General features: G+C 43.6%; 1 pseudogene; it reads right to left on the bottom strand.

The window, feature by feature from the left end:
• Positions 1 to 4,239: 4,239 nt before the first annotated feature.
• Positions 4,240 to 19,316, bottom strand: part of LOC115325551 — a 49,695-nt pseudogene continuing 34,618 nt past the window's right edge.

The following is a 19,316-nucleotide window of genomic DNA, read 5'->3' as shown; positions in this document are numbered from 1 at the left end:
AAGGCGTCTGGATACTGCCCCTGAATGTGCTTTTTGTGTGGAACGTGCCGTGCATCAAGGGTGTCATTGCGGATTTTGAGTTCGACATTGGACTACCCAGAAAGGTTGGTCACAGGGAGACGCAGAGACGAGGCTCGACTTGTTCTCAGTAACTCAGTTTTAGTGATTGAAGTGACCATTTAATCTGTCTGCGCGACTCCTTCGTTGAAAGCGAGGCTTCTACAATCTGTTATGTTTCAATTCAGAAAAAAAGTGATAGTATTTGGAGGTGTTGCGTTTGGATAAATGCGCACTTTTTACGCGAAGCCAAATTACGTGAATGGGACTTGTGAAATGTCAACAGATCATTTTTGACGATATAGTTGAGTAAAGTCGAGTCAACACATTCGTTAAATCCCATTCACACAACGCGTGAAACTCTGCCATGTAATGTCTTAACGTTCGTGGCACATTAAAAGAATTTGCCAGTTTCGTCCGAGTTTTGTCAACACTTTCAGCCGTGCTGGGCTGAGTCTCGCCGATCCCCAAGACAAGCGAAATAGGAGCCGTCCTCTTGGCGAACATTTCGGTTGCCTTCAGGGACTAAACCATAGAGATGCGTCCTGTCTAAGGGGAACTAATGGATGCTTTTGCTCGCGCACGCCTATCGGTTAGTCCCAGTCGAGCGCAGTTACTCCCCAGCTTTTGCGCATGGTACCTAGCTTGAACAAGATGGTCCTTTCGGGGAGCAACTGGAAGTTCAGAGGATCAAATGCTGCCGTTATAGTCCCTTGAGGCCAACTTTTTTCTTTAGAATGTACCATTTAACCCAACTTCACACCCTTCTGGATGAGTGTGATGATGACGCCAGTTAAGCCATTCTGCTATTGCACGAGAATTAACAATCCCTGGAATGTAATCATCTAAAAAAAATTAGGGCGCAAATGAGCTGGTGAATGTTTAAAATAATTTAAGACGAAACGCCAAGACTGGGGAAGAGACAAAGAATAACACAACACACAGAGTCTCAAAACTCTTTGTTGTGTTGTCTTTCATATTTTCCCCAATTTCAGGGTTTCTCTTGTGGGAGCCGAGAGTGAAAGACGAGGCAAAGGGCACGTGACAGGCGGTCGGCGAAGAAGTGACGAGCTGGCACGAGACAGTGCGTGCTGAGCGAGGCTGGAGCTGGGCAGGAACAATGGAGCCAGGCAGCCTCGCGTGGCCCATGGCGAACCCCGGAGCGGTCCACCAGCGAGGTTTAGAGACGGTCCGGTGGAAACGGCGAGCCCTGGCCATACCAACCTGGGCTATCACGATCCCGGGGTAGTTCCGCAGCGAGACTCGTGCTCTGATTGCCCTGGACAGCTAGCCTACGCAGCGCTGGTGTGGGAAGGACGATCCGCAGGCCTGGACACGGACTCCGACTGCTAGCTTTGATTGACGGGCGACAACGAGGGCCGGTGGGCCCGGACTGCCGGCTCTTGACGACGGGCAACCGGGAGGTGCAGTAAACCCATTCGCTGCCTTCTCGGTGTGTTGTGTCACTCCCTGGGTGACGAGCAAAACGCATACCGATCAGGCGTCGATTATCAGTAAAGGAACCTCCATAAAGAACCCCACAGTCTTAAATTATGCTAATCAACTTAGACTGTACTCTTTCTTGTTGTGTGAAATTGTATAGTAATGAAAAGAAAATGCTCCGAGGAGGTTTAAATTTATGTGGCCAGAGATATATACCACGTGTTTACAACGAAAACCTGCACTTCAAAACGAGCTGGAAAAATCGGCGCCTGGACACAGAATGCTCCAACGTTCGCCGATTGTGCCCTTAAGTGGTGCATTTTACATCTCGAAATTTCAATGCTTAGCTCCTATTCTGTGAAAAACAAGACCAACAAACATGCCAGGATCAATGGCAAACATGGTCTTAGACATCTGAGTTTGCAGAGGTTGTAGCACGTGGCGCAATCTCCTGCTAGGCGCAACGAGCAGATGTCGCAGTCTGTCGTCTAATCGCAGGGCGTATCGCTGGGCGTCGCACATGTTACAACATTCGCGAACTAGGTCGTCTATAGAGCGCTTACCTTGCATCTTTGTCTTTTCAGCACCGGGGCCTTTATTAAAGGATTGTGTTTACGCGTCCTGTTTCAAGAGGATTCACACCACTCTTTCAAACACCGACTTTCTTCGGTAATAAAATATAATTTGAGGGAAAACACAGAAACCCTGCTTACGATGCGCGCGTGTCAACCAGCAGACGTGTTTATAAGCCCAAGGTTTCAAATACAGGGCATTTTCTGCTGGACATGTCATTTCGCTATCCCAAAAGTGAAGTTGAAGCTGTTCTGTATTAGAGTAAAAACACATAAATCCTCGTCATTTGGTCTCAAAGCAATAGGAATATCGAGATTTTTAATTTTTCTTTTATTTACTTTACGGAGCGTGCAGGAAATCATGGTCAAGCTACCGCCGAATACCTTTTTTCCCGGAGCGTTCCATCATAAAACGAGTTCTCGGAATCTTCGCTCTCGAGCAGCTTCAGCGTCTATCAAGGTTATGCAAGCGCACTCTCCCTATTTTCAAAAAGGCCAGGAAACGTCGTCACGACTGCTGTCAGTGCGGGGGAATATACCTGAAGAGCTTGCGATGCACGCCGTGCCTTAACGAGCGACACGGGATTGGCAACGGAAACATTTATGACGTAACGACTGGTCGGAGTTTTTTCGTGTTTTCTCATGATTAGTCGCTTCTTGAGGCAAAACAAACCTGATATTCATATTTACGGGATAAAATACTTTCCAGTTTACCTCTAAGTGTTTTTTTTTTTTTTTATGAACTCGTTCATCTTAACTTTAATGGCATTTTTTTTTCAGGCGCACAAGCCTACAGTTTGTGTGCCTGCAAGTTCTACGCTATGTTGCCGCGTTTCATTTTTTTTTTTAAATGCTGTCAACTATTATTTTATATAAGAGAACGTCGAACTTTTTTTTTCTGCAGTGCTGTATTACAATTTGTCTGTAACCTGCCAGTGCCTGAAAAGGTGTGCAGTATTTCAAATAATAATAATAATAATTATAGGGATTTTATTCATACAAAATGGTACAAAACGTTCTGGCCCAGAAAACAGACTGCTTGTCTGCAAAGCCAGGTAAAACTAAAAAACACCATAAAACATTCAATAATTACTTTTCTAACACTAGACAAATATTTTAACCATTTAAAAAATGTAAAACAGAAGTACCTGATTATCGAATACAAAATGAGTCATTCTAACCAATTCAAGACAAAGCAATTACATCGAACGCAGAAAACAAAAGGTTCTGACAAATTCATCACATATTGTTTCCTTGACGCAATGATTTGAGCAGTTTCGGGTCTTTTCTCATAAAGGATGAGCCAACTAAGCCATTTATGTATATGAGGCTCTCATCCAATTTTGAGTCTTGATCAAAGAGAAAAAACTATAATTAAAAATGAAATAAATCATAATTATTTTATAGCATTCATAATTATTTTATTTAAATCAAGCTAATTTGATTTATATCACTGTAGCCCTAAACTATTTGTTTTTTATCACTTTTTAAACACGAAAAAGGGAAAGAAAAATTGCTATACATTTACCTTAAGTATAGTCTAATGAACTAAATTTTATTAACGTAAACACCGCTACACAGAGAAAATTCAGATTGTTTTATCTTTAAATGTGAAAAAGCTTCATTCGATTTTTTGTGTGTTTTGATATGCTAGCGCTATCATATTATTTTCTGTATTCGTTTGTCCCTTCCGCTTTCCGGTTTTCTCGCCATAAGGCATTACGTAATTAGCGAACATTGATTTGCTTGAAAGAGCACCTCTTTTTACACAATTTCATCCATCTATATTTTATTTAAAAATAAAAATATGCACATATAAAGAATCAGACGACAGGCGAACAGCAAATACAAATACATTTGGGGAAACACATGCGCTGAAAACGTTTTGAGTGAAATCATCATCGGGAATAATCAAAAACAGTTGAATATTCTTTTTTTTTTTTATAATCCATCCTGATTAGAGTGTACGTCTTAATTTCTGCTGAACTTCGCTACTTTGCTGAACTTCACTGAATTGCTGATTTAAAACAAAAAAGAACCGTGCTCCGAGATTGATGTCTTCGACGAGCAGCCGAGTCGAGACAAACGCACATTCAACAATTCTCTTCATTATTCTTGGGAAGTGGCGAATTCTTCCTTTCAGCTTAATACCAACGCTCATATGGCTTCATATTTTCTCCAATCTCAGCCAAACTCCACCCTCACTGAAGGCCAGAATCACGGGTGCAGCGTAGTTGATGGTGCTCTTAAAGAAAGCCAATAGATGCAATGTAGTCAATGTAACAAAGAGGAATTAATCCGGTTTGTTACAGTCACGGAGAGTTTAAGAAACGCCAAGCGTGGTGAATCTCGAGCATCTTCTTATCAGCCTGCAGTCAGTGAGATTGTTGCCACAACCGTTAAGAGTGATTACTCGGAAGAATGGTGCTTACATTTTTTTTTTTTTTTTGCACATTGACGGTACTGTAGTGTTTAAAAGTGCCGGGCTTGATTCAGAAAATGGAAGCGGGGTTTTTCGAACTGCATCATAAAGCTACGAATCGTTGGAAAGCACACACTCCGCGAGAGTGGGACGCTGGTGGAGTAGACAGAATGCGAAAGGTTGAGAACATGACGTTACCTGGATCAAAAGACACTCGAGAAAACTCAAACATTTTCCATGAGCCGGCGCCCGTGCACCTATGCCTTATATAATTCTAAGGAAAAAAAATTTTTTTTTTAACGCGATAGCGTTTAGGAGCTTGTGTCGCTGTAAAGCCGACGTCGGCGATGTCAGTGATGGTGGGACGGGAAAATCATGATTGGTCGGTAGGGTGATGACGTCACAGCCACATAACCTCTCGCGGGAATTTCAGGTAACCCACAACACTCACGTGACGTCGCGCGTGGAATGAGAGCGATTAAAACATTATATGTAATGCTAATTAAAGGTCGCCGTATGTGTCAATTTATTAAGTAATTTATTTGCGTTAAAGAAAAGTAATTTTAGGCGGCACTCGAACCCACGGCCCTTCGGTTGCGAGTCAGAGAAACGGCTGACTAGGCTACGCCGACACGCTTGCATAGAATGGGAAAGAGCGAGGGTCTATTATCTTTAGCTATTGCGTTCCACTCTTAAAGGCGAAGCCTAAGCTTCCTTCTGTAATTTTTTTGACAGGTTGTCTTTTTTTTAATAAATTTTACATGCGTCAGGTCAGGTGACATCAACTTACCCGCTAAATTTGACAAAGAAATGCGCGGGGGATGGGCGGAAGGACAAATTTCTGGGATTCAGTTGCAAAGCAGTCCATCTTTCAACAAATCGGGAGCAAATTTTATTTTTGAAGTTTTATAGTGCGCAGAATGGAGTATTTAAAGCGAAATCGTTTACATCTGTTCGGAGGGTATTACGCAGTAGTTACGGAGAGGGGAAACGAACCTGTATTTATATCATGTTGTTTATTTAGTGGTGAAATTGACGCCACGTGACTTATGCACCGCCTCAGGTTCCTAGCCAAACTCAGCAGAGAAACTGGTTTTGTGCATTGGTCACGTGCCGTGAAATCATGTGGCGAATTTTCCCGCTCGATTTCGTGGGGAAAGTGAATCGGCGTTTAGCTCTCGTCACGTCAATTTCTGAGCAATATTTAGCGCGGAGACTGATGTATATTTCGCATGATGTCAGGTCACGTATCTTCAATTTCCCCGCAAAATTTAGCGAGAAATGCACGAACGGACGTACAAAAAGCTGTGATTGGAGCATTCCGTTAAAAAAAGCATTTCCTGCTGTAAAACAAGTCCGCAAATAAAACCAACTTGTCTTTTCTGGTTGGTCGCAGAGATGAAACTTGAACCAGCCACAGTCTTGGCAATGACTACAATGAGTTCAAATTCCGCTAACCGGGACGCCAGGAAGTTGCGAGCTCCGATGCCGAAGGGGATGTAGGCCATCGGTTCAATCTTTGATCTGTTCTCCGGGCTAAATCTGAAAATATAAAAAAAAATAATACGTACGTCTTTTCATTCTCTAGATAAGGTCGGTATACAGAGACTCAATCACTTAGTCAATCAATCAACGAATCAATTAACCCCTTTATAAATCAGTAAATTCACAAATCAACCGAAAACGAATCATTCAATCAGTCAAGTAATTATTCAATCATTTCATTAAGCCAGCGGTATATGACGAATGACAGCGATGCCGATGAACGCCTGCGGCACGTGCTCCGTTCGATTCTACAGTAAGCAGCAGCTTCTATGTTGCTCCAGTTCGTGCAATCAACACCTCCATTTCAAATGCATCGGAGTAGGAAAGAATGATTATGATTTGCTTATGCCGAGTGGTCGGAGCACCTACAAGTGCTCGGATTGTATCAGGCGCTGCCGGAATTCGCGGACGGTCCTTCTGAACCATGACGATGACGAGCGTGACGAGGAATCTGCGTCGGAGACGGAGGAATCTACATACGACGCTGCTGCCGGGTCTGAGCGGTGGGGAAGCGTTGCTTCGTCCGTCTTCTGAGCAAGATATCTTCAAAACTGGATGTCTTGACCGCCGAGGTTAAGTGCCTCATGGCTGAAAATGGCTTCTTTCCGCTTCGAACTCAACCTACTGTACAAGAGGGTGCTGGAATGTCTGCTCTTGCTTCGAGACCTCAAGCACTGTAGTATGCAGCGGCCGCAGTAGCACCTCCTGGCTCGTCCGGTGGGCCACCTTTCGCCTCTGGAGAGGTGTTGAGGCCTTCTACGTTCTAGGCCACAAACGCTGCCCCAACATGCAGCAACTAAGTGGACTCCGAGTTTCTCGCCATTTATGCACAGGCTCCCGGTACCCGACGTGAGATTCCAAAGGCATGGTAGCGCTTTTTTGGACGAGGACAAAAGAAAGAAACACAAGACAGACACGAGCGCTGAGTGCAACTATTTAATCAACATGGAAATGCGGCATATATACACGCTTCGATCCTATCAATCAGCCAGCCCCAGGCCTGTCCTCGTCCAAAAAAGCGCTACCATGCCTTTGGCAACCCAAGACCAATACCAACTAGCCCAGCATTCAGCTTTGGTGAGATTCCTTCTACTGCTAAGGCAACCGAACCTGATAGATTCACGCTTGTGCAGTGAAAGCGACGTTCTCCGGCTTCAGCTAGAACTTTGAGGCCTGAAAAGGTACTTGCGGTGCCCCGCCGACCGTCAACCAAGGCACTTTTTGTGCGTTGGCTGAGTCGCATGACCACCGTGTCTGATATATGAGAATCTTGTCACCCCGTTTTTAGACAACAAACCTTCTACAGTTACCAAGCTCCCAGCCGAAGTTTACCCCTTACTCCTCGTTCCACCTATCGGGGAATTAGTCGGTGTTCAGTAACTAGAACCAGCCGCGACTCTGGCTTGACGCATTCATATTTCATCAGTTGTTTTTCAAAGCTGAACAGCTAGAGAATATTTATACCCGAATGTGTAACAAGTTAACAGGTTTCGGACACTTGAGGTTTACTATCAATATACCCGAGGCTTACGTACTCAGTAGGATGACTTTATGTCAAATATACTGCTGATTTCTTCTGATATAATCTGTTTGACCGAGACTTGGCTGTCTCCTGGCATTTACAATGTCAATTATTTTCTGTCTAATTATGCTGTGTGCCAACAAGACAGAGGTTATGATACCAACGTATGTGACTTAGCGGAAAAGGCACATGAATATGTCAGACCACGTTGTATTGAAGACTGCGTGGATGTACTATTAAGATCTGGGAATGGCTATGGAAGGAGGTTGAACATGTCTCGTGTGGTAAATTACTTCACTGAGAAAGATTTAAACCTGTTAGAGTCAGACAAAGAAGGAGGATTTGTTGTCATCCCCAGGTCAATTTACCAAGAAAAGGCTATCTCGGCCATAGACAAAAACTTCAACCAAACAAGCGTCAAGACCAAAAAGATGAAAGCCATGGCGCTACAATTATGCACTAAGCTAGAATTGACATCAATCAAGAAGATGATTTCGACTGCCACAAAGGTCCCCTTAGACATGTTTTTCACTGCCAAAACACGCAAAAAAGAGTGTCCGTTCCGAGTAGTAGTGACTGAAAAAGGATCGTGGCAAGGGGTGTTGTCTCGCTATCTAATGAAACATCTGTCTAACCTCAAACTAAATGATCCATTCCTGATCCCTAACTTTGAAGTGGTTATACATCACCTACAACTGAATGATGCAACGGTACGATACGGGTTTTTACTTGATCTGGAGGATCTTTTTTACTCAATCCCACACAACAAGCTGTTTACAGCTGTAAACGAATGTATTGAGGCCAGCGGGATTACGAAGTTTCAAAATGAAAGTGGAATACAGGTAGAATCTTTCCTAGAACTTTTACGGTTCTACCTATCCGCCACCGTGGTAACGTACAAAGGTACGTCTTACCTACGAAGGAAAGACATATGTATCGGGTCCTGTGTGGCACCAGTCCTCTGCGACATCTTCCTTTCAAAATGTGATCGGTCCATCGATAATGCACTCACCAAAGTCTCACGCATTTTCAGATACGTGGATGATTATCTAGTGCTTCTTTCAATAAGACCCATGGAAAATGAGGCTCAAATAATCCACACCATTAAATCCACTTTCTGGAGCGAAGGCCAAGGGCTCAATTTCACTCATGAGACTCCAACGAATTTAAGCCTTCAATTTTTAGATCTTCATCTGATGTTCAAAGGCAGGCACACTTGCTGGAAATACTCGCCAAGAACCAAAAAAGGCCTGCTCCAGTACGACTCAGCTCACTCCAAAATCATCAAGAGAGGAATTGTCAAAAGCACAATGAGTGCAGCCTTAAAAAAGTCGTGCACACATTCCGCGGCTGAGAGTTTTCAAGCTCAAGTGCAGCGCTTCAAGACATCTGGGTTCCCGAGTTCGATTTTGTTTGAAGTCGCCGAATCATTACTCACCAACAGTGGACAACGAGTGCGCACACGAGAGAAGAACCAACGACCAGCAGTGCTGCCATAAATTCATCAGATTACACACAACTTAAAAAAGATTGCTTCGAAATATCAAGTCCAAGTGGCACTCTCTGCACCAGATAAACTTAGGCGGTTGTGTCCGAGAATTAAACATCTCCAACCACAGCAAGCTGAGTGCAAAGTAAGACATCAGCAACAATACGTCGACAGCCAACAAGGAGTGGTGTACGAAATACCTTTCACCTGCGGCAAAATATATGTGGGACAAACAGGCCGATGCATCAATGAACGCTTGCGAGAACATGACTTAGCCTCGAGATCGTCACCAGCCGGCCATCTTGCAATACATGCAAGGGACTGTATGTGCTCAGCAGTGTTTAGCCAAACCAAAATCCTAAGACGTTTTAGGTCCAAAAGAACACGAGAGTTGTATGAAGCTTAAACAATCGTGTCCCGCGGGGCGGTGTGCGTCAGCGCCCCATCCATCGCCTTATCTCCTAAGGAACTTTACTACCTTAATCATATGACTTGACTACAAGTATTCAGCCTGCAACCTCAGGTTCCTTTTTGGTCTCAAACTTTATCTTTTTTATCATCTACGATTACCGATCGTGCACCTCTGCAATTTTCTCCTTTTGTTTCAAAATTATTGCTTCCTTCTTTCTTTCTCTCTTATTTCTTACGGTTTTTTTCACTCACAGATGTCATCAGCAACTCACCTTTTTCATACATTTTATTTTAAATTTTTACGTGTAACAACTTTGAGGGTGTACGTTTCTTTCTTTAAAGCAACAGCATCAGTAACTTCTTGCTTCTTTCTTCTCCTCCTTTATAGACTGTATTAAATGTCAGTTGTCAGTTAGCGCCCTTCCTGTCTATCTCGCCCTTTCTTCCTTGTTGTTTTGCGCTATTTTACTAATAATGGTGTGGGGTTCTTGTTGCTTCTAAATCCGTAGTTCAGTCTCACCGAAGGAAAGGCTTAGAATCCTATTCAGAATGTACCTGGGTTGAAATACCTACGGCAGATGGGTTTAATCATATGATTAGAAATATTATTTCCCTCCGCTCCTTGATCAGGCAAAGTTCATGGAACACTTTGAAGCCCTCCAAGCAACTATACACTTTTCTAAGTTTTGTTTTCAGGTTTATAGGGATTTCAATTTACTTGGAAATAACTAGGCAACTGGTATTGATTCCTGTACAACAAGCTTGACTTCGAGAAAAGCGTCGTGGCTATTATCATTTACAACTTTTTAAATTTTTCCCAGTGTAATGAAATAGCGAATGCATGTCGTAATGTTCTTGACTTGTGCTTATCTAACTCCCCGCTTGACCAGACAACACCGGCTGATAACCGACTTGTTCCAGCTGATGTCTACCATCCGCCGTATATAACAAAATTTTCCTTATCAAGCCCGCCGCGTGCGAAAGACAGTTCAGTTGCTTTTTTTTTACATTCCCGGGGAGATTATCTTGGTTTATACAGATTCCTTGAACGCTACAACTGCTCTAAAATCTTCATTCATAAGATAGTCGACTCAGCACTTAAATATTAGGTTCAATTGTTAAAAACGCACCTAATATCTTTGTTTCCAAACAGCTGAAGTGCTCCTCCCACTAGCCTTGGTGGTTTTCTAGAGATTTAAAAATTTCCTCACGAAAAAAGCGCCACTATCATTGATAATAGAAAAAGAAAGGCCTAGAGGTTTCGTATCCGAAATTCAGTGTTTATCAACGCTTGGCTAAACAGCTGTATAAACAGGACACGCGTATGCACGCTAAATGACGTGAAAGTACTTCGTCTAAAATCCTAAAGAATTCCGGAGATACGCTTAACAAAACATTTGGGAAATAAATTTGAGCATTTGCCTTCGTGATGGTGCTGGGTACAAATCTTTACCAGCTAAAGTAGCAAATCGTTTTGCTTACTTTTTTAGTTCTTGCTATGTGCTTCAGCAATTGAGTAATATTAATACCTTGGGTGTAGGACAGGATGGCGTTTGTGTTCTTTTTCTGTGGACATTGAAGAAATAATCGAAGCAATAGATCAAATGAAACCAAAATGTTTTAGGGGTATTGATGGCATACAGACTTGTATTATCAAAGGTTGCTGTGCATAGTTGCCCCTGTTCTGTGTCATATCTTCAACCTATCAGTTGAACAAGGACTTTTCCTTGAGCTTTGGAAGTTCGCCGTTGTTGTCCCTGTTTTAAAAGGGCGTGATTTTTGTTTAGCTATAATTATTGTCCGGGGTCATTATTTTGTGGATTTGCAAAGTTTTGTTAGAAAGTATTTTATGAACGTGTTTATTTTTAGCTGAAGGCTGTGATATCTGATGAACGAACACTATGGTTTATTAAGAGGTAGGTCTCTAGAATTCAGTTTGTGTTCGTATTTTTAAGTTGCACCGCACTAATAGTTGCTAGTAGAGGCCAAATTGACGCCATCTACCTAGAGATGTCTAAAGCATTTGAGTGCGCTATGCACGTTTCATTGTTGCGGAAGCTGACCTCGCATGGTTTCAGCCCACATTTGTGTAGATTGTTCCATAGCTACTTGTGTGATCGGCGCAATCCTGTTCGTGTCAAGGGCATCTTCTCCGTACAGTATTTCAACGTCTGGCGTGCCGCAGTGCTCAATTCTTGGCCTGCTTTCGTTCCTGTTGTTTGTAAAAGATAGTGCTTATTTTGTTAGCAATGTGAACATCCTTCGGTTTACTGACAATGTTAAGTTATTTCTGAGAGTGAAGTCAGTATCGGACTGCTTTCTCCTTCGAGCTGGCTAACATTTATTTTGGAGATGGTGTATAGAAAACAGCCTGTTACTTAACCCCTTGAGATCCAAATCAATGGTGTTATCCAAGAAGCGTGATGCTATTTGTTTTGTCTATTACATGGATGGCGTATTAATTCCTCCAGTCAGCTTTATTAGGAACCATGGAGTGGTTTATTGATAACTCACGTTCTTTCAACAATAATATCTTCGCTACAATAAATGCAGCGTTGAGGATGCTAGGCATTATTTCAATAATATGTCGTTACTTTTCAGCTCCCTGTCGCTTGCTACTCTTAATTGAGTCTCTAGTTTGATTGCGAGTGGAATTTGCCTAAATTATTTGGGATTAATTGACTCTGTTGTAAAGACTAGCTATTGAAATTGTGCAAAGACGAATGGTATGAGTTTTTTTATGGCGGCTACATTAGAAGGAGATAATTTTATCACCTTGAAACATTGCTTCGTAACTTTTTGCTGCATAGACTGTCCGTGAAAAGGCAGTAGATAAAGTTTCTATTCCTTCACAAAGTTGTTCATGGCAAGGTAGATTCGGCGGCTTTATTAAAAACTATTGAGGCTTCATTTGCCCTCTCGCCCGATCCCAAAACATAATCTTTTTATTCATTTTGCTTGTCCGCTGTGATCCGATTGTCAAGGATTTTGTGATGGTAGCTCGTGTTGAGTCGCAAGCATCATGGACATCGTTATCCCTTCTCCATCGTTCACGAAGGCGTTTAGTCGCCTTTACGCCATGCCTCATGTAACCGCCCATTCCAAAGTCCCATAAAAACTCGTTGACTCAAACAACTGAGTCGGAAGACTATGCGAGTGACACGATACATGTCACATGGTGTCAGAAAATCGAGATGTCGCGCGAAAATGGGCTCCGGCCGCCGAACTCACTGGATACGAGCACCAATGACTCCACAATGTGGGAGGACTGGATGCAGTCCTGCGAGTGGTACAAAACCGCCGTTCAACTCCTGAAGAAGCCGCCGGAAGTGCAAGTAGCAACCTTTATGTTAATTATAAGAACCGAGGTTCAGAAAATCTACTGAACGTTCCAGTTAACGGACGAACAAAAGAAGGACGTGAACATTATCAGGGCGAAGTCTACGGCGCACATTACGCCGCGCATCAACCATGCCGACGAAAGCTACAAATTTAACCTGATGGCAGAGAAAGAAGAATAATCCTTAACAAGCTACATGTCTGCTGCTCGACTACAAGAGAACGGGTGCAATTACGGTCGGCTCACGGAAGAACTCCTAAGAGATCGAATCATCGTCGGTGTGCAGAACGACTACGATAAAGAAACACTCCTGACGGATCCATTCACGAACTTGAACAAGGCGATATACCTTTGCAAGGCAAATGCGCAGGTGACTCAACAAATCAAAGACATGACGACGCAGAGCACGATTGCTGACGGCGCAGTGTGACCCAGAACGGAGCAAAAAAAGAAGACTACAGCCGACAAGCAGACGCCAAAACCACCGCCAAAAAAGCGAGCTGCACAGACGCCGCCCTAGCAGAAAGACAAGTTCTCAAAAACTGTGGCCACTGTGGAAGCCCAGCGTACGGCAAGAAGTGTATCACCTGCAGCAGCACCGGATATTTTGCAGCTGTCTGCAGAACAGGCAAGACGAAAAAAAGGCAAGTTCACGCCGTTGAATGCACAGGCTATGATGAAGAAATGTTTGCCTCGGGAAACCAGAAGGAAAAGGACAACACAAGTGAGGACTGGTACCAAAGATTCTCGTTCCTTTGCGGAAGGACGGTAAAAATGATGTTGGACACCAGAGCCCAGGTCAATGTGCTACCAGTCGGCCTTGCAAACAGTCTGAACCTCAAGACGAGACAATCGCCAGTAAAACGCATCGTCTCCTCCACGTAACACAGACTTGACGTCACCTGGGAGTGTAATGCCCCGTTCAAGGTCCGGGAGAAGTCAGTCGAGATCACGTTCATCGTCGTGGATGGACACGCAGCACCCATCCTTGAGAGAAACGCATGCGAAACGCTGAACCTAGTGAAGCGTGGGCATCTGCTAGAACAGCAAGAAGAAGGAAATTCGTACAGAGGAATGGGATGCATAAAAAGGTTCGTCTATGATGCAGACCTCAAGGAGAACACTGAAGGTGGAGAAAAAAGACCACCGAAAAAAGTACCATCTGCCATCATGGGTCACGTCAAGAAAGAAAGAAAATAAATGATCCAACTCCATTCTGCAGTCAGATGGTCGTACTCAAGCAGAAAGGCAAGTTAAGAATTTCCCTACTCCCAGCAGATCTCGACAAGATCCTACTAAGAGGACATTTCTCACTCAAGACGCTGGAATAAATCGCAGCACATATCAGTGGATCCAAATACTTCACACTGCTCAACTTGAAAAAGGGCTTTTGGCAACTACCGGTGTCCGAGAAGACCCAAAAATACCTGGCGTTTAGCACGCCATGAGGGAGACACACCTTCCTACGCGTTCCTTTCGGAATAGCAACGACACCCGAGTTATTTGAACAAGTGATCATAGAAATCTTGAAAGGTCTCCCGAGTGTCGAAAACTCCACGAATAACATACTCATATATGCCAAGACGATGGAGGTCCTGAACAAACACACCGAAACTGCATTGGAAAGACTCCGACAAGCAGGTGCAAAACTCAACAAACAGAAATGTGTCAACAACCAAGCAAGAGTCATGTTCCTAGCACACGTCCAACAGACAAAGGGCTTGAAATAGACAAGAAAAAGGTTGAAGCCATCGAGAAAATCAAAATACCAAAAAACAAGGTTGAACTACAACGTATCTTTGGCATGCTGCAATACCTGCAGAAGTTCATACTTAACCCAGTAGAGAAAGAAGTCCCACTGAAAAAGTTGCTGAAGCAAGACACAGCATAGCTGTGGACAGAAGAGCAGAGCACTGCACTTCAAGAGATCAAGAAGGACCTTAAAGAAGCCGCAACCTTACAGTACTACGACGTCAATGCAGAGCTGACTCTATTAGTCGATGCCAGCTCAGCACTAGATGCCATGCTCATGCACGATGGAAAGTCCTTGGCCTACGCATCAGTCCCACTAACTCCATCATAATTAACTATCCACAGATAGAAAAGGAAGCCATGGAAATAAGACACGGCTGCAAGAAATTCCACCTTTACATCTATGGGCGACCACTGACCTTAGAAACTGATCATCATCCTCTTAAAAGTAGCAATATGAAACCACCGGGACTTGCAGAACCTGCATTTCAGAGACTCATCTTTGACATACAACACTACGCGCCCAAAATTGTATACAAGAGAGGGAAAGATCGTCACATCGCAGACCATCTAAACCGTGACTGCGAAACAGATGAGAGCGCCAACACATGTACCGAAGTTTTGAAGGTACTAGCCATCTTGCCAACGTCGGAACAAACTTTCAGAGAACTCAGAACATCAATCGAACAGGTCAAAGCACCGCAAAGCGTAATACAGTCATTAAAGAACGGATGGCCTCCAACAACAAGAATGACGAGAAAAAAAACTCTTCTCACCAGTGCGTGACGAGCTATCAGCTTACGAAGGCTTGCTGTTCCGTGATGACCGCATGGTTATCCCAAAGACGTGGGAGCACAGGGTGCTACAAGCAGCACACTCCGGGCACCTTGGGATCAACAGCAGCCTCAGACGTGCGCGAAAGACAGTATACTGATCAGGAATGTCAAACGACATCCGAGATCACGTCCAGGCATGCAGTGTCTATGAATCGTCACACATCAGCCCGCCGAAGGAGTCACTCATCCCGAAAGAAGTTCCCAACTTGCCCTGGGAACGAGTGGCTGTGGACTTGTTCGACTACAATGGAAAACCACACATTGTGATTGTGGATAGCTACTCTGGGTACACAGAATTCGCTGAACTTCGAAACAGCACGGCAGTAGACGTAATTAAGGCAATGGAATGCTGGTTCGCAGCTAATGGCATACCAGGAGTTGTAGAGTCAGACAACTGAACCTGCTTCACAGCACGGGCATTCCGCACCTTTGAAGAGGAGTGGAAGTTACAACTACACACGTCAAGCCCATTGTACCCCAGGTCCAACGGCGTTGCTGAACGGGCTACAGAGTGTGAAGAACATACACAAGCGGTGTGCGATGGATGGTAGCGACGTTTACCTAGCAATGCTGAACCTAGGAAATGTGTTACACGACGTAGACCTTGGCTCACCTGCACAACGTCTCTACTGGAGACGAGCAAGCACAACTTTGCCGATGAAAAGCGACCTAGTGAGGACGACAAAAATCCAGAGGGCCAAAAGCAAAATGGAAGAAGCACGCATGAAACAAAAGTTCCATTCAGACAAGGGCACAACAGCTGCGCCTGCCATAAATATAGCTGAAAGTGTGTGTATCTAAGAAAGTCCAAGGAAGTGGATACCAGGCTCAGTTATCAGCAAGCATAGTGCCCCAAGATCCTGCCTGCTCCGAACACACCGCGGCATTATCAGAAGAAACACTTCAATCATAAGGCCCACCAAAGCGCAGCTCACTACCGGCTGTGGGGATGGTACAAAAAGCATCGCTGAACACAGCCAGGAAGCTCAAGAGACGCAGCCACCATCGCAAAAATACACAGCCTCTTAGTGCCAAGCGGCCCAAGCGGCATCACAGTGACTCGGGCCGGCCGCACTGTCAAGCCAGTGGTCAAACTGGAGCTTTAGTAAATAGGAAAGGTGTGACGGTAGCCCGTGCGTAGTGGCAAGCACCATCGACATCGTTTTCACTTCTCCCTCTTTCAAGAAGGCGTCGCGTCGCCATTACGCCATGCCTCATGTAACCCCCAATTCCAAAGTACAATTAAAACCCGTTGACTCAAGCAACGGAGTCGAAGGCTACGCGAGTGACAGGATACACGTCACAAATTCAAATTGCTTATGATTCACTAAAATTTAACCTCGTCATATTTTTATTCACTCACGAGTTTATATTATATCTACGTGACTGGATGTCTGCAAACTAATTAATAATAAATGTTTGCATTAGGATAATGTTGCATGGCTTTTTTATGTAACTTTGTTTTTCTCTATTTTTAGGGTTTATTCCAGGTATGTTTCGTGCACCACTCTGTAAACCGAGATGTTGTTTGTGGGCACGAAAAATAAAATAATTTATTTTTCTTCTTCTTATTTATTATATTGTGCCCCCAAACACTAGTAGGTCTTAGGAAGTGTGCACGTACATGAGAAACAAAATATAACTCGCGTAGAAAAATATGAGCGGTAAACGTTTCTGGGACGTTTCCAGATGAATGCAAAAGTCCCTGCCAGGTTTAAGTGTATCGTACGTATGCGCTGTATGCGTCTTAATGGAGGGCCATATTCTAAATTACAGTGATAAAATAAAAATGTCTTAGATCCATTTTTTCGTCGGGAAACGTGAAATCAGATGGTATTAGGAAGCAGGGTAGAGTAAAAAGTGAGTCGAGCACCTTAAACACTCATCACGAACAAGCCGTCTACCTGAAAAAGGCGAAGGATGTCATACAGACGCGCATGGTCATGAAACCCATTTCCATCTAGTGTGCCCATCATAGACAAATCTTACAAATCATCATCGCGCAGACCTTAACCTAAGCATTATTTTTGGCCGGAATTTTTCGGGGCTTGTAATAAACATTGCAGTTGTTTTTGTTTGTTTACTGATAGAAGTTAATGGCGGGGATGAGAGGGCGTGGGGACGTCAGTTCATCGAGCTCCGTGTGGAATGCCCTAGTGAAACATTTAGTTTGTATGAGAAATATCTTAATTCAATGAACGCGTATAATAAAATAAAATGATATAGGAACATATATTAACCTTCGAAAAATATATACGAAGTTAGACACTCATAAGAAAATTTTTATAACTGATTTTCTTGTATACACATCGCTAATACCGGAGACGGCGCAAAGAATGGGGACAGGACACACGTCTCAAACTCAGTTAACAACTTTTATTGAAATCATCGCTCTTATGCGTCTTTTCCCGCACCCACAGCCGGACACTTGCGCACGTTCCATAGCTGACCGTACTACAATTCTCAGCAAAAAACCACCCACGCAACCTGATATACCTAGAAAAGACGTTCAAGTCACCACCAAGAGAACAAGGCAACAAAAGCCGCAAGGGACCAACCCTTAACCCAGAACAAACGGTTGTCTAACACAAAACGAACAAACCCGTATCATATTACTCTTCTCGACAAAAAAAAAAGAAATCAAACCAAGATAACCCCGACGTGCACGTCCCATGGCTTAACTCTGCACAAATATTAAATAACCGGATACGGAAACTAACATCTTTGTGATTTTTGAGGTCAACGTCCGTTGACCTCAAAAATCACAAAGACAACATACGTTTAGTGACCTTAGAAACCGCAAAAACAACATATCACACTTCTCTTGCGGATGCAATTACCAGCGGAAGGGATCCTAATCGTCTCCTTTATAACTCTTTTTGAGTAATATCGTTTTTTGCATAAACTAGTGGTTTTTCCCACTCTGGTGTACAGTTGTCACATTCCTTCAGATGTTTCGCTATTTCTGAGTTGGGAGCTTTGTTCTTTAACTGCAGCTTGTGCTCAGATAACCTTTCATTTAGACAGAGTTTCGTTTGTTTCATGTAGGAGAAGCCACAAGCCATGGGAATATCGTAAACAACCTCCACCTCACAAGGCACTGGGGGTTCTCCGTGATTTATCTGGCGGCCCTGTTGTACCACAGAAAAGGAAGTCAACCTGCCCCGTTTGAAATACCGCTTTCACACCGAACTTCCTTGCGACTGCCAACAGGTTATGTGAAAAATCATGAAAATAGAATACACGCTACCCTTTCCAGTCTCTCATTCCCTGTTCTCGGCCACCCTTGGAACCTCATCAGCATTTCAACGTAAGCACTTCCAAGCGGTCTACATCCTTATTAAGAAAAGGGTCCAAAGTTCTGTTTAAATATCGAGCGATCGAGGTTAGATATTGTTTCAAGCATCCAAAACAACGCTTTCAATGTTTCAGTTGATGAGCGGTAAGGGTTTTTCTGTCAGTTAGTGAACACGGTTTTGCGGTTACTATGTATCAAGGAGAAAAGAGAGAAAAAAAATTTAGGGACGTAGGTATGCTAAAAAAAAAAGACTTGGAAGGCGGACAGATGTACCTGATTCAGACCGACAAAACCGGCAGGTTTGCTCGTTTGCCTAAGCCAGCGTTCCAGCAAAAAGTGAGGGCTGCAATAAAGGGGTCGTTTCAACTATGCACCGTGAATTTAAAGCGGCAGAAGAAGAATGCAGCAGACATCCTGGAAGACTCTTAGGTCATTTCAGTGTCTAAAAATATTAGGGAAGTAAAGAGAGGTTCGTTCTCCGTAAAATGTTTTCTCATAGATCACGAACCGATGTTCCAGCTAATGGTTGTAGTGAACGGGATTGGCACATGGCAGAGAGTAATTTCGTCGTTTTTGCAGGGCTGCTTGTTGTCCATTGAGATAACCAGCCTGGCTGTCCTGATGAAGCC

This window comes from Ixodes scapularis, unplaced genomic scaffold, assembly GCF_016920785.2.
Source record: "Ixodes scapularis isolate PalLabHiFi unplaced genomic scaffold, ASM1692078v2 PGA_scaffold4__175_contigs__length_147842914, whole genome shotgun sequence".
NCBI classification, from domain to species: Eukaryota; Metazoa; Arthropoda; class Arachnida; order Ixodida; family Ixodidae; genus Ixodes; species Ixodes scapularis.
Note: the sequence above shows the minus strand (reverse complement) of the source record. Positions and strands in the feature narration are given on the sequence as shown.